Genomic DNA, 16,414 nt, shown 5'->3' with positions numbered 1-16,414 from the left:
TAAGTACCACAACGTTCAATGGGATTTGCTCTCAGGTGCATTGAACTGCAGCCTTAATTTCATAAAGCAATTCAAAATGTACAATTGATAGAAGATGGGTAGGAAGAAAATATTATACTGAGGCAATAGGACTTACAATGCCCGCCGAGGAAAGATTTTATTTTAACTTCTTGTTGTTAAATAGTTTCATTTCTCCAAGGATAAATAGAATAGACCTTGATAACTATCATTTTATCAGTATTGTCAAGTCTGAAATACATTAATTCACCAGAGTAGGTGCAGCGAAAATGAACATTTAAATGGTTTCCTTCTTTAGGGAGATACAGAGTAGGAATGAAAACAATTTGAGATAATTAATATTGGTGCTAACTGCCTCACTTTTCAGTGGTAAATCAGTTTAACTGTGCAGTCTGGAAAAAAGCAGCCGTGTGCACCTAACATTAACATTAGGATAGGTGTACAGTGCTCCAAACAAAGTCTTCTGCAGTTGAAAACTGAGATTTTTCAGCTTGAATCTCACCTTTCTAGCCAGGTTTCGTTCATAAGGCACAAATACAGGATGGGTGACACCTGGCTTGAGAGCAGTACATGTGAAAAGGATCTAGGAGTCTTGGTAGACCACAAACTTGACATGAGTCAGCAGTGTGATGCAGCAGCTAAAAAAGCCAATGCAATTCTGGGCTGCATCAATAGGAGTATAGCATCTAGATCTAGGGAAGTAATAGTACCACTGTATTCTGCCTTGGGCAGACCTCACCTGGAGTACTGTGTCCAGTTCTGGGCACCACAGTTCAAGAAGGATACTAACAAGCTGGAACGTGTCCAGAAGAGGGCAACCAAAATGGTCAAAGGCCTGGAAACGATGCCTTATGAGGAACGGCTTAGGGAGCTGGGTATGTTTAGCCTGGAGAAGAGAAGGTTAAGGGGTGATATGATAGCCATGTTCAAATATATGAAAGGATGTCATATGGAGGAGGGAGAAAGATTGTTTTCTGCTGCTCCAGAGAAGCGGACACGGAGCAATGGATTCAAACTTCAAGAAAGAAGATTCCACCTAAACATTAGGAAGAACTTCCTGACAGTAAGAGCTGTTCGGCAGTGGAATTTGCTGCCAAGGAGTGTGGTGGAGTCTCCTTCTTTGGAGATCTATAAGCAGAGGCTTGACAGGCATATGTCAGGAATGCTTTGATGGTGTTTCCTGCTTGGCAGGGGGTTGGACTGGATGGCCCTTGTGGTCTCTTCCAACTCTATGATTCTATGATAATGGGAAGTTTCACTGCATATGGGCCTTGATCATCTGCTACAGGGAATCCCAGCAGAATAAAGTGGCGGATCCTAAGATGGTATGATGGACTGTACATTATTTCAAGCTACAACTGGAGAAACACATTAAGAACATAAGAAGAACCTGCCGGGTCAGGCTAAGGGCCCATTTAGTGGCCAAGTAGATGCCTTTGGGAAGCCTTCAGGCAAGACCCAAGCATAAGAACACTGCCCACCTGGGATTCCCACTAAATCAGTTTTATGACCACTGCTCCTTAGAAGTTGACTGTATACATTTCTGAGTTGAACACTGAGGAAGACCACGTCGAAACAGTGTCATCCGGATCACTGTCTATGATTTGCTATTATTTGCATCGACAGATATCGCTAAGCATTCAAATTACATCACTGGATGAATTTTATTTTGATACTATATGGACTGTACTCTTGAATATCGCTTCGCTGCAACTTATAAAGATATACATAATATTTATGCCCTCATTTTTCATCAGTCCTCGCTGTTGTCTGTCACCTGGGATTCCCAGCAGAAACTGATAATTCCAAGGCATATTATCTCTGACAGTGGAGGTGGAATATAGCCATTGTGGTTAGTCTCATACATGAATTTGTCTAATCCTCAAGAGCATGGGTTTGTCTAATCCTCAAACCCATTAGATCGCAGAGAGGGACAAGCTGGAGTCTTTCTCCCTCCAGGAACAAGCTTTCTCCTTAACATTTCTTAAATACTCTCCTTCTCTGGGCATTCTCAAAAGGCTCGGCCCATTTATAGATTCTATCCTCTCATTCTGCTGCTACTTAGCAATGTGGCTGCGCAATCCTGGCCACATTGCAAAAAGAGGAAGAAGAAGAAGAGGAGGAGGAGGAGTTTGGATTTGATATCCCACTTTATCACTACCCTAAGGAGTCTTAAAGCGGTTAACAATCTCCTTTCCCTTCCTCCCCCACAACAAACACTCTGTGAGGTGAGTGAGGCCGAGAGACTTCAGAGAAGTGTGACTAGCCCAAGGTCACCCAGCAGCTGCATGTGGAGGAGCGGGGATTCGAACCTGGTTCACCAGATTACGAGTCCACCGCTCTTAACCGCTACACCTCACAGGTGATAGGTGATTAGTGCACATTGCCTTAAGAATAATGCCTTGGGACATTCCTCTGCTTCACACACTGTTCCCAATCCAGCAAGGGCACCCTTCTGTCGGAGTCCATTTTGCACAAGTATTTCCCTGGCTGTATTACGGTGATGAACTATAAACAACCCAATCTTGAGAGTGTCAGTGCATTCCATTAATCTTTTATACTTCTGCTCGAATGCCTTGTTTAACTTGCATATCCTCTGAGAGTCTATTTCTTCTTGCTATCTCGTTGTGAATAAGTAGATTTGTTTGACAATTGTTTTAACTAGACATTTCCTCAGATGGCCACAAGCGGTGCAAAAAAAGCGGCAAAGTCAAAGCAACTCAGCAAAAAAAGCCCCACTTAGTAAAAGCGGTTCATTTTGGCAGTTGCTAGAAATAGAAAGGCAGTTCTTGGAAAACCCAGCATTGTACCCTTCATTATGTGCCATGCGTGCTTCTCAAAATATTTGGAGAAGATAGTATCAGGCACACATACAATACTGCATTCTAAAGTTTCAGTTAGTCATCACTAAAGAATTAAAATGCTAAAGTGTGTGTCCACTGAGAACGTCCACCTAAGGTGCCAAATGGCCTTTGCACTTTTGAACATGTTACTGGGCAGTCAGTGTGTGATCAGTTCAATATATCAAAGGCATAGGGTTTGTTTTAGGAAACTAAATTGAAAAAAAGAAAAACAGATGAGGCTTTTGTTAATCTATGGCCTAGATCTAATGGCCTCGGCCCAGTATACCTGAAGGAGCGTCTCCACCCCCATCATTCAAACCGGACACTGAGGTCTAGCTCCGAAAACCTTCAGGTGGTTCCCTCACGGTGAGAAGTGAGGTTACAGGGAACCAGGCAGAGGGCCTTCTCGGTAGTGGTGCCTGCCCTCTGGAACGCCCTCCCATCAGATGTCAAAGAGATAAACAACTATCTGACATTCAAAAGACAGTGAAGGCAGCCCTGTTTAGGGAAGTTTTTAATGACTGATGTTTTAATGTATTTTTAATCTTTTGTTGGAAGCCGTCCAGCGTGGCTGGGGGAACCCAGCCAGATGGGTGGGGTATGAATTATTATTATTATTATTATTATTATTATTATTATTATTATTATTACAATGGCTCTTTCTTTGGAGCTTTTGCATCCTGCTCTTCAGCTGAAAATCCTGATGAAGTGGCTCAGATGCAACCAATTAAACTAGCCCTCCTCCCAGGCTCACAATATAATTAGGGCTTCCTCAACCTCGGCCCTCCAGATGTTTTGAGACTACAATTCCCATAATCCCTGACCACTGGTCCTGCTAGCTAGGCCAAAAACACCTGGAGGGCAGAGGTTGAGGAAGACTGATCTAAATTGACTCTTGAAATTGTACACTTTTATTGTTGGTGTTTTTTTTTTTATTGTCGGATCGCAACGAGATGTTTTACAACAAGCAATTCATAAATGAAATAAAACAATCATAACCGTATTATTTAACAAATCACAGTTAATGAAAGGTTGTGCTGATCGGGTGCCTGCATATTGTGCCCTTCAGATGTGCGATTCAATTTCATTTAAAAAACAACAACAGCAACAACAGTGTGAAGTTGCCTTAGACCGAGTCAGCCCTGCCTATCCCCAATACTATGGATGGATGTGGCAGCCAGATGTGTTTGGCGGAGGTCTTTCCCAGTTTTGCCTCCTGAACTTTTCACAGAAGACGCCAGGGATTGGACGCAGAACCTTTTGCATGCAGAGAGAAAAAGGAAGAGCTGCCTAATTATGAGTAGGAAGGCATTACCATTTTCCTCCCAGAATAGGAAATTCAAGATTATTGCAGCTCATTGATACAAAGTAATAGGTATAATTCATTATGCTGGGTAACGTATTCCTATATATGTCCAGACAACCCTTAATACTTCGTTTTTAGACCCTGCTAAGCAATTAGCGCTGCGCAAAATTATGGCCGCAATTTTCAATCAGTGACCTATAATACCAAGCGCAGAGCCGCAGCTCACTAAATAAAAGCTATGCGAGATGACAATGAAATGTGCTCAGGGTTCCGGAGAGTCTGAGCATTTCACCCTTGATCTCTAAATGTTTTTAATGAGCGTTAAGGGTGGAATCATGCAAGCGCACAACAAAAGAAGTCATATGGAACATGCCAAACAGGAGAAGCCATCAGCACTATGTATTTAAAACATTTACCCAGTCGCAGATTTTAGGTTGGTCATGCATCTCTAAAAATAATCAGGACAAGCTTTTCTGTCCTGTCAGTTTAATTGGAAAGATTTTGTCTCCAAATTAGCTGGGTCACTTGGGGCCAATATACTTCTAAGCATTCTGGCTGCTTTCCATGGTAGAAGAATTACTCTGTTAGCTATCATACTATACATAGTTTTATCAGTGGGTTTGGGGTTTTGTTTTAGTTGTTGGTGGTCTGTTAATGTTGAGCTCCTAAAAAGGGTGTGCTTCCTTCCCTTCCCATGTGAAGCTATGTTTTAATGCTTGCGGTAACTATGAAGGTGCATAGGTTCACCATTTCAGTGCAACATATTATTTCCTTTTGCTGATTTCATGCAATGTTGGGCTATACAAGATGGCAACAAGTATTCATTAATAATAATAATGTTTTTATTATTTATATGACGTCCATCTGACTGGGTTGCCCCATCCACTCTGGGTTGCTCCCAACAAAATATTAACACAATAAAACATCAACCATCCAAAACTTTCCTGAACAGGGTTGCCTCTGATGGGAGGGCGTTTCACAGGGCAGGTGCCACCACCGAGAAGACTTTGTCCAAAACCCTTCCATGAATTTTATTGCATCTTATTTCATTCCTAGCTGGAGAAAAATATATGCAGATAAGTGATAATTTGGGGTTCTATTTAATCTTCTAACCAGTTACATGTGTTGTAAACTGGTAGCATATTGTGCTTTAATCTTTTAGCAGATTCTTCTGGAGTGGTTTCATAATGGGTGTCTTCAAACTGTACCACTTTGTTTTTATATTGATCAAAATTAAACTTGGGGAAAGTGTACATGTCTGAATGGTCCTGTTAGGTCATAATGTGCTTCATCCTCCCACTTTTTCTTCCACAGGAAACTACTCCCCTCCACCTTTTCATGTGGTTTTCCAACTATCACTTAACACGACGTCTGCACTGGTACCAAATATGGCTGGAGCTAACTAGGCTTCTTTTTGAAACCATGTTTTAAAATGATTTTGCAAACCATGTTTTCAGGCAATTCTGATCAGCTCTAACCACAGCTATATTTACCTCAATTCAAATGTAACACAGAACTATAGTTTATGAGAGAATGGGGAGTGCTCATTTGACAGAGCAGTATTCTTGATCTGTAAACCATGGTTTATGCTATAAACCGTGGTTTACACTATAAACCGTGGTTTACACTGTAAACTTTGCAGACTGAGAATTTTGCAAGGTAATTGCTTCATACCTGCTACAAAGCTGCCATAATTGAAGTAAGGCATTCCAACCCCCTTCCCTCAACACCATGAAACTAGCACGTGACTTGAGGAAATAGAAATTTAGAATCGACATACTGTTTTGAAATCCGTGATATTAGTGCCGCGCAGGTATATGTTTTCCCAAGCATGCAGCTGCGTCCTTTTATGGAGTTTCGAGTTAACAGTAGCAGGAAACAACCTGGTACCCTTTGCCTTGTTGTTTGCACCATTCCCAGGAGGACTGCAGGAGTAGCAGCCATCAGGATAGTAAGGCTTTCATTTCTTTTTCATTTCACGCTGTACTTATGTGACACTAGTGGGGATAGGAGTTACATTATTTCAGGCCTGGACGGCCTTTCACCTGCTAGAGGCTCTGGAAAGTCAGTGCAACAGTGCGAATAGCTTTCCAATTAGGTTCAGTGTCTTTCTCGGAAATGAAAAGCTACTGAGTCTGTTTACCTGGCAGGAGAGAGCTCAGAGAAGCTGCCTCTTCCTTGACAGGGTTATAGGATGCTATTTTGTGCCATTGCAGCTAAGACAGATTTATTGGATCTGCCTGGCAGAAGCTTGGGAAATCATGAGTCATTTTGGAAGCAAGTCAATTTATTAATGGCAAAGCCATAGGCCATTGTGTGAAATCTTAACTGGGCCATTCCAGTATGTGCAGAATACAACTGATGATAAATACAAAAGTTAAAACTGAATCTGAAGTGCACTTCCAATTACTCATCTCCTGCCATAACATGTAACTCCTGACATATTTTGTTAAAACAGCCTGGATTTGGATCAAAGAGTGTGGGGTGAAGAAGCTGACCCATGACCTCTGTGCTGATTCCCTTCCCTGGAGCAGTTTCTGGCAGCAAAGGGGGAAACTCTGATTCCAGAGGAAGAACTGTGAGGGGAGAGAGACTTCATGCTGGTCATCAGGCGGTAGATTTTCCCACCTGCCTTGCCCCACCCTCCAGCCTTTCCCTAGACCAGGTATAGGCAACCATGGCTCTCCAGATGTTTTGGAACTACAACTCCCACGATCCCTGACCACTGGCCCTGTTAGCTGAGGATCATGGGAGTTGCAGTTCCAAAACATCTGGAGAGCCAAGGTTGCCTATACCTGGTCTAGACCATGACTTTGAGAACAATTATGCCAATAAAGGCTGAATGAATGAATGACTTTGGGAACAGCAGAAGTAGCCGGGAAGAGGGAAAAGGAGGTCAATGATATTTTATCAGTTGTGTGTTTTCGTTTCTCAATTTGATGCTCTTACATGGCATATGTTTTGTGGTATTTTATGCATGGTGACTTGCCGTTATTTCTATTGATTATAGTTCTGTAATTCTTTATTGTAATTCTTTATTATATGCTGATATTTAATTTTACTGTTTACTATCATGTTCCAATGGATCGAATATTGCTTTATTTGATATAAGTTGTTTATTTTTAAATTATCCTTTTATTATGATTTTTTTGGATTGGACCACATGTTGGTGTGTGATCTTTGCTGTCTCATTTGTTGTTTCTTCAGCTTGTAAACCACCTTGTGTATAGTAATATACAAGCTAAAAGTGAAATGAAATGGAAAGAAGCAGCAACTTCCCCAGCACCAATATTATGTCTGCACGTTTGTGCCTAATAGCATTTGAGGTGAGGGTTTGAACAGGGGAAGTGGTGCTGAGGGAAAGGACTCGCACTCCTCCTCCGTTGCTGTAATTCCATCCAGTCCTATGAAGAAACTCAGTGTGTCTCGGCTCAAAGTTGACCTGTTGGGAGATCGAGTAATAAAAGAAAACAAGAAAATGAAAGGCTAAACATAAAAGGCACCGAGTACTGATCAGTTTGGAAGCAAATTCTAAAGGGTTCTTGCAATACTGGCCATGAGTTACAGATATGGAAAGTTAAGAGTTGCAATCTGTGTAAACTAACACCAGCTGAGAGCTATCTGTAGGTGGGAGGCAAAAAGCTTACTTCTGACGATTTTCTGCCTGAAAGTGGAGGGAAGAAAATTGCAACTCAGTGGAGAAAAATAAAATGCTTTTAAGTTTTTGATGAGGGCACATTCTTGGGGCAGGCAGAATGTACTCATGAATGTTATTTACATTTCAAAGACTACTTAATTCGAAATCATATCCCAGAATTGGATTCCCCATTGCATGTTATGAATAATGCACATGGAAGAAAAGAGCGAATGACCCACAGTGTCTCTCCCATAATTTAAATTTATTGGTATTCTTAATGGTAGATGAGAAGTTTGGGAAGTAAAACCAGTAATGGCAAACATTTGAGAATGGTGGCTAATTCACTTTCAACCTACAGGCAAATTTGCAGAAACTGATTTAATGCTGCTCGTGCAGTTATCAGCACTCAAGGCCATTTTCTGGAATAATTTTGATTGGTGAGTGAAAGGTGATGCAAAAAGTTTTAAACTGAAATTACCTAGCTGTTACCTTGTGGGCATTTAATGAAGGGGAAGAAATGGAACCTAGTTATCCTAATTATTATCTATTTGTATCTTACCCTAAGGAGCTGAATAATTCTGTGATGCCATTTTATACATGATAACATTTTAAAAATGTCCTGCTGGTGTAACAGTAATTTTGGGCAAAGTTGTAATCTCTGTTATAGGCAGACTGCTATTTACGACTGTTAGTTGGCAGTCTAGATCAATGCAAGGCCCTTTGCAACAAAAGCTTACGGTAACTCCTTTGCAAATACCTGGGTTTTGTTGCCAAGTGTTCATGAGCCTGCAAAGGTCTTTGACTGCAACATTTGCGATACCTTCCATTCTACAGTTCTGTGATTCTGTCCCTTCAAATTCTGTGGTTCTGGGCTAATTGCAATGCAAAATACAAGACTCCATGTAAAAGAGGGGAAAGGGTGCTCAATCTTGGAGTCAGCCTTGCACCTGCATGCTCAGGTGGTGGAGGCAGAGGTTTAGGAATGCCTTTGTTCAGTTCAGGTTGGTGTGCCATTTGCATACTTCCTGAGGAGGTCAGACGTGGCCGTGAAAACACGTCTGAATTAAATCAAGGTCGGATTACTTCAATAAGATCTACCGTATCTGGATCAAGGTTGTTTCTCGGCGTTTGCCCATAAGACTGCATTACAACAGCCTGCAATGCTTGCTCTAGCACCAATTTGTTTCCTGGTGCAATTAAATGTAGTAATTATAAATCGGCTCCTCCCTAACAAGAGGGCACGTGTTGCGGTGCAACCTGGCAACTAGACCATGTGTTGTGGGTGGGAACGTTTGGATAGCCACAACACACTATTGGAGGTCCCTCGATCCTGGGTTGCAATTTGGCCAGAGGTACGCCAGTCAAAGCAATCAAGGGACCTCTATTTAAGCCCATGCACATTTCACTGAGCTTCCTCCTTTGGGCTCTGTGCACCGGAACACCCGCCCAGCTCTCCCTATTTTTAGGGCTTGTGCTTGACCTTGCTATGCCGTCGTGTGTCGCCAGTCTTTGGGCACGGCAGGAATTTTCCCCACTTGGCTGATTGGCTGGTGCCACTTGCGTTTTGCCTGCCGTGTAGCAAATCGTCACAACTTGTAAGGTTGCGGATAGGCTCTGATTCAGGTGATAGGGGTGGCAGAGCGGTCTGGCCATCCCTATGCGAAGGGTATTCTGTTAAAGAAATCCAGGGACTCTATGGTTTGGTCAACCCTGAGAGGGGTTGTGCCCGTGCTTGAGTCCAGGGGGACATCTGGCTGGTGGACTGGTTGTACACCGCCTTCTACTTTTCCGGGTGTTCACCCAAGGCTGACCTACGGTGTGCCCTGGGTCAGCGCTGCCTGCAAGGGTGCAGGGAGCTAGTCAAACCAGAGCCTATGCAACCACTCACTTGATTGTAATCAATAAAGTTGTGGCCTAAATTCTGCCAAAAACCAAACCCAAAATTTGAGTCTTGTCTGAAAAAAGGGGGTGGTTAAAAGGTCTCCACACGCAAATGGCTTCAGTCCAGCATAAATAAAGGACTGCCTTCTCCTGTTCCAGTCTGCACCTTGCCTAAGATCTGGATAGACATTACTCTGCATTGTTTGGCATTGAATCGAGAGAGTGCCTTCTTAGTTGTGGCACCCAGGTTGTGGAATACCTTCTTCAGGGAGTTTCATCTGTTTCTTGCTGTTTTCTGCCAGCTAGTGGAAAGCTTTCTATTCCAGCAGGCTCCACCCCCCACCCCCCGCTGGCTTGCAGGACAGATGATGTTATGGTTTGAGGATTATTTTAAGATAGCATGCTAGTGTTGTGGTTTTATTGTGAGATTGTAATTTTAATGGATGTTAGATACCTGGAATGACATGTAGACATTGGAAAGATGGGATTATGCACACATTATTGTGCATATCCTTGAGACGGCTTTATTCTTCAAACTCACTTGAGGAGACATTGCCCTTGCTTTGTTCAATTAGACTTGTCCAGCCAAAGGAAGGTGACTCTTTGAACAAGGCAGACAATAATCCTGCTCTCAGAAGTGTCTTTCCAATCTGTTTCCGAGATGCATACGGAGCCATGAAGGTAATGCTTTTGGAGTGGCTATAGAACCCAAGTCACTTCAGTCTGTGGCTTTCAAAGGCTGTTTACTCAGAAACTGGATGAGGGCAGTCGGCAGCCCACAGCATCTGTGGATATAATTCATGATTGCAGCGGAGAGTGTTTACCTGACCTCATTTTTCATCACAGAGAACTGCCAGACACCAAGTTGAAATAGAACTCTTTCCTAACAACCTTCTATCCCCATCAATACATACAGAAAGAAATTGCATTTTTTTTTTGAAACCCTTAGAACAAAAGTGGTTAAAGCACTTCTCTGCAGGAAATGGAGAATGAAGTTTTCATGTTCGTGCAGGTACCTTGGGATTGCTCTTGTCTTCCTTAGATATTACTAGAGTTTAAAAGAAACACCGGCAAAATGCTACACTGCCACATTCTTGAGTTATTGTCCATTCATGCTTGACAAGAATGGCAAACTCAGTGGAGATTTCACAAAGATACAGAAAGCCAAGGGAAAATTTAAAGTCCCCTGAAGCACATCTTAGTTGTTTTTTTTTTGTTTTAATTGTACTTTTTAGCCTCCTGTTTTCTGACTTAGTATTATTCATTTCCTGACTGCTCCCCATCGAACTAAAATATTTCCTGCATGTATTATATTACAAATGCTGAGGCGTGCTACTCAGGGTTTTTCCTACCTGGCTTTTTAAATAGATTGTGGTTATTTAGATGGTAAGAGCCTTGAGACAGAGAAAGGGGGGGACGGGGGTAAAGTACACGCTTTGAATTTGGGGAAGGAGCAGGGTTTGTTATGTGTTTGAAAGTCACTTACATCTACAGGGCCGGTCCTGCCATTAGGCAGAGTGAGGTGACCACTTCAGATGACGGATGCTGAGGGGAGCGGCAGCAGCCAGGCACAGCAATGGCTGAGCAGCAGCAACATGTTGGAGGATAGAACTGTGTGTGCCACAGAGCCTTCCCTGTTCCCCCCAAGACAGGCATCCCCAAACTTCGGCCCTCCAGATGTTTTGGACTATAATTCCCATCTTCCCCGACCACTGGTCCTGTTAGCTAGGGATCATGGGAGTTGTAGGCCAAAACATCTGGAAGGCCACAGTTTGGGGATGCCTGCCCTAAGAGAGCCTGCTGCCCTCAGGTGTGGTAAAAGATGCTGTCCCAGTGCCAGTACTGACATTAGATTCAACTGGAAAATTCAACTTCCATTCCAGTCAGATTCTTTACATGAAATTGTAGGCAAGGGGTACCATCTTGTGTTAAGTTTTTAATGTCTGACATTTTATTTTTATATTTGGCTGGAAGCCGCCCAAATTGTTATTTATTTGCCTCAGACATCAGAAAGCATTGGGCCGGACCTAGACTTACATACCGGTAGATTCACAGAATCATAGAGTTGGAAGAGACCACAAGGGCCATCCAATCCAACCCCCTGCCAAGCAGGAAACACCATCAAAGCATTCCTGACAGATGGCTGTCAAGCCTCCGCTTAAAGACCTCCAAAGAAGGAGACTCCACCACACTCCTTGGTAGCAAATTCCACTGCCGAACAGCTCTTACTGTCAGGAAATTCTTCCTAATGTTTAGGTGGAATCTTCTTTCTTGTAGTTTGAATCTGTGTCCGCTTCTCTGGAGCAGAAGAAAACAACCTTTCTCCCTCTTCTATATGACATCCTTTTATATATTTGAACATGGCTATCATATCACCCCTTAACCTTCTCTTCTCCAGGCTAAAGATACCCAGCTTCCTAAACTGTTCCTCATAAGGCATTGTTTCCAGGCCTTTAAACAATTTGTTTGCCCTCTTCTGGACATGTTCCAGCTTGTCAGTATCCTTCTTGAACTGTGGTGCCTAGAACTGGACACAGTACTCCAGGTGAGGTCTGACCAGAGCACAGGGCCGTCTTAAGCGCCCCTGGCGCCGTGGTGCACCGGATCTCTCCGGCGCCCTCCCACCCCGTTTCCCAGCGTGGTGGGCGGGTGGGCGCAGCGCGGCTGCCACAGGCGCTGCCGTGATCTCTCCGGAGCCCTCTCGCCCTGTTTCTCTGTGTGGTGGGCGCAGCACGCTGCGCGGCGGACCGGCCGGCTGGCCAGCGGGCGAGCTATGCTTGCGGCGCCCTCCTGGTGGGCCGGCGCCATGGTGCCCTGCGCCACCCAGCCTGCACGTAGGGCCGGCCCTGCCAGAGCAGAATACAGTGGTACTATTACTTCCCTTGATTTAGATGCTATACTCCTATTGATGCAGCCCAGAATTGCATTGGCTTTTTTAGCTGCTGCATCACACTGTTGACTCGTGTCAAGTTTGTGGTCTACTCCTAGATCCTTTTGACATGTACTGCTCTCAGGCCAGGTGTCACCCATCCTGTATTTGTGCCTTTCATTTTTTTTGCTCAAGTAATCTGCTGTAGAGCAGCACATCCAAATTGGACAGGAGCCATCTTGACAAATACAGATCCCCGGTCTTTGCTATAGGTAAAAATACCTCAGAATGAAGCTTGGATTGAGTAAACATCCCTGCCTGCAGTGACTCTTATATTCTGTGCCTCTATAGCAGCGTGAGAGTAGAAAATGCAGTCTGAAAAGAAACAGCATCTGTTTATTCAGCTACCCGGCCTGCATGTTGTTTTAATGAAACAGCCATCAATTCCAGATGCACTCAGGCCCTGGAGCAGACGCTAAGAGCCTGACATTGAAACATTATGGCCATTTTAATGAGAAATTTTACCATTAGGTATTTAAAGAGGTATGGTCCGCTAATAAAAATAATAAAAATGTTTAACCACACCGTTTAATATTGTTCATACATTAAATTCAAAGGGCTGCAGATAACATACTGAAATGTCAGGACTAGAAGAAGCAGGTGGAAATGGCGTATTTGTTGTTGACATCTGTCTGTCTCGGGAGACAATGGAGGAGTTCACCTTGAAGGGTGTGTGTGTGAAGTCAAACTGTTGGAAGGTTACAGAGACCGATATGGGAGAGACATGTTTTGTTGCAGCTGGGGCAGATGAAGGTGTCCGGTTGTGCTGCTGCAGATGCACCATGGCATTTCTTTTCTCTGTGCTCCTCCCAGGATCAGTCCTCTGGTCACTGCTATGGATGCACAACCTCATTACAGTGGTACCTCGACCTATGGACGACTTGACAACCGAATTTTCTGACTTAAGAATGGGGGTAATGGCCGCGTGCTTACGAATGTCTTGACATCCGAAAATAAAAACTGCGACAGGAATTTTTTTTGATAGGGTTGCTTCGACTTACGAATTTTTCCTTTTTCAATGCATTCCTATGGGAAATTGCGTTTCCAATGGCGTTTTTCAACTTATGAATTTTTCAACTTACGAAGGTGCCTTCGGAACGGATTAAATTCGTAAGTCAAGGCACCACTGTATCTGTCTCCAGGCACTGTGGTTGTCTGCAAGGGATTCCCACATGGCAGGGTTGATGTTGCCAGCCTTCTCGTCATGTTTGCAGACAGAGCTGGTCTGCCAACGGGCCTGAAGCATGTCCTTGGGGATCCTTCTTTCTATTCAACTTATGGAGACCCTTTCTATTCTGTGGACATGACTAAGCCAGCGTAGATGTCACTGAGACAGAAGTGCGAACATGCTGGGAATGTGGGCATGGGAGAGCACATCTTTGTTTGAAACTCTGCCCTGCCATGCGATGCCCAAAATATTCCTGACGCAGTGCATGTGGGAGGCTCCTGGAAATCCAATTTATATGACATAGGAAGCAGACTGTTTCTAGAAGATGGTTTTAAAAAAATACTGTGATTTTCATGTTTGAAAAGGTTTACCCAGGAGACTAAGACAAATAATATACACATAATGCATGACAGGGTTGCTAGGTTGTAAGTCACTAGTAGAGCATCTTCGTTGCATTCAGTTCTCAGCATCTCCCGGTAGGACTGAGAAAAACCTCTGTCTGACATTTTGGAGAGCTATTTCCAGTCAATGCAGGAGATACTGAGTTGATGACCCAGTGGTCTGGCTTGGTATGAGACAGGCTGCTACATCCCTACTCAACATGCCAATATATATGGTTGTACATTGAGATATTAAGTGCTGACTTGTGTTTCTAATCCTGTAAGGGTTTGCATTATCCTGCAACCCAACTCATGACACACATTCAGCAGGATTTAGCCAAAGGGGACTGGTTCTCCACATAAGTTGAACTTGGCACATCTGTGTTGTGGCAGCAGGACCTCACTTTGCATGTTCACAGTGATAAATTAAATTAAGGCTTTATTTTCTTTTTAAGATGTGAGATTAATACTTACCCTAGTAGATCTGAGAGCAAAATGAAATTAATTTTGCCCTGTTCATCATTCATTCCCAGCGCTTTCCCTTAAAACACAATTCAAGAAGAATTTACCACATCTGCAAACATGCATAGTGTGCTTTCTGATACGAGACACAAAGAAGGAGAGGGGGGGGAAAGCATTTCAAATACTGTGGCTGCTCTTGGTTTCAAAAGAGTATAATTAATTGCTTCTTCTGTTAATTTAATACTCTGACTAATCCTACTAAAAGGGATTATTTAGAGCAGGCAGATAATGTAAGATTCACTTTGTGTCATTTAGAAGACCAAATGGGAAGGTGTCACTGGCTTTCTCCGATTTTTTAAAACAAGTTATTTGCATACTTTAGGTGAATTATTAAATTTTACATTTTGTTGCAATAAAAGAAGTGCAATCACAATTTATGCTTTCTACTCCAAAAAGTAAAATTAAAGCCATTAAAAATATATGTATGAGAAAAGATTAAATGAACCATCAAATTGCTGGCTCACAAATTCTAACCTCTCCAGGTTGATCCAAGGTAGATGTTGAATATTTGCACTGAAGTACCAAGGAACTGAGTCTGAGCAAACTGCGGGAGGCAGTGGAAGACAGGAGTGCCTGGCGTGCTCTGGTCCATGGGGTCAAGAAGAGTCGGACACGACTGAACAACTAAACAACAACACCAAGTAAATAATCAGTATTACATTTCAAAATATCCACTAGACTTCATGTACCATTTGTGATCACTTAATGGACAGATGGGGGACCTGTGCCTGTCTGAGATGGCTGGATTCTCAAACCCATCATTACTAACCATTGGCCATACCGACGTGGGCTGATGAGAGTTAAGAGTCCTACAATATCTAGGAAAAAAACAGGCTTCTAGATTTCTGGCTTAAACCAACAGTGGGACCCCGTGGAGTTTAAGAAGACGCTTCCAGGTAAGAATGTATAGCAACCTTCCCAGGCCTGGTTTTTGGTCCAAAACCAGACGTTTTGGACCAAAATTCTCATCATCCCAACCTGGCAATAGTCAAGGATTAGGTGAGGTGTAGTTGAAAACTTTTTGGACCTCCCTTCTGTGGCTTGAGATACAAAGCAACCGGCAGAAGACCAACAACAAGCATGGATGCTTAGAGGTATCAAAGAAAGCTACACCATGTTTGTTATTATGATTTTTTTTAAAAAAATATACAAAATAGTATGTCCCCCAGATTTTATAAGTATGTGTGTTTGTTTTCTCATCACCCTTTATTTTTAACGCAGTTTCACATGTGATTTGTTTGATTCTGATTTTACTATTCTTGATTTTGTCTAAAGATTTATCAGAATCATATCATTGGAAGGGATCACAAGAGTCATCTAGTCCAACCCCCTGCAATACAGGAATCTTTTGCCCCATCTTTTGTGGGGCTCAAACCCACAACCCTGAGTCTCAGGCTCTACCGACTGAGCTATCCCAGAAGCTACCCTTCTCCGTAAGATCCCAGGGTGAGTTACAAACGTGTAACATTAAAATCCTATTGAACAATTTAAAACAAGCTGAAGAATGCAGAAAGAATATAGTTGTGTCCATATGCTTCTGAATGCAGGGGTTGCCAGCTTGGTCTCTGTGGAAAGCAGTCTGCATGCCATTACTTCCTGGTGCCCTTGAAAGCTCTCAGAAAATATCATCTCAAAACCCCCACAATATACGAGAGATGGTTTGCTCTTTCTGTTCAGTTCTAGTTTGTGTATGCTTAGCTGCTCTTACACTGACATGCCAACATTTCAGT

Source organism: Zootoca vivipara, chromosome 4 (assembly GCF_963506605.1).
Source record: "Zootoca vivipara chromosome 4, rZooViv1.1, whole genome shotgun sequence".
NCBI lineage: Eukaryota > Metazoa > Chordata > Lepidosauria > Squamata > Lacertidae > Zootoca > Zootoca vivipara.
This window is presented reverse-complemented; position numbering follows the sequence as displayed.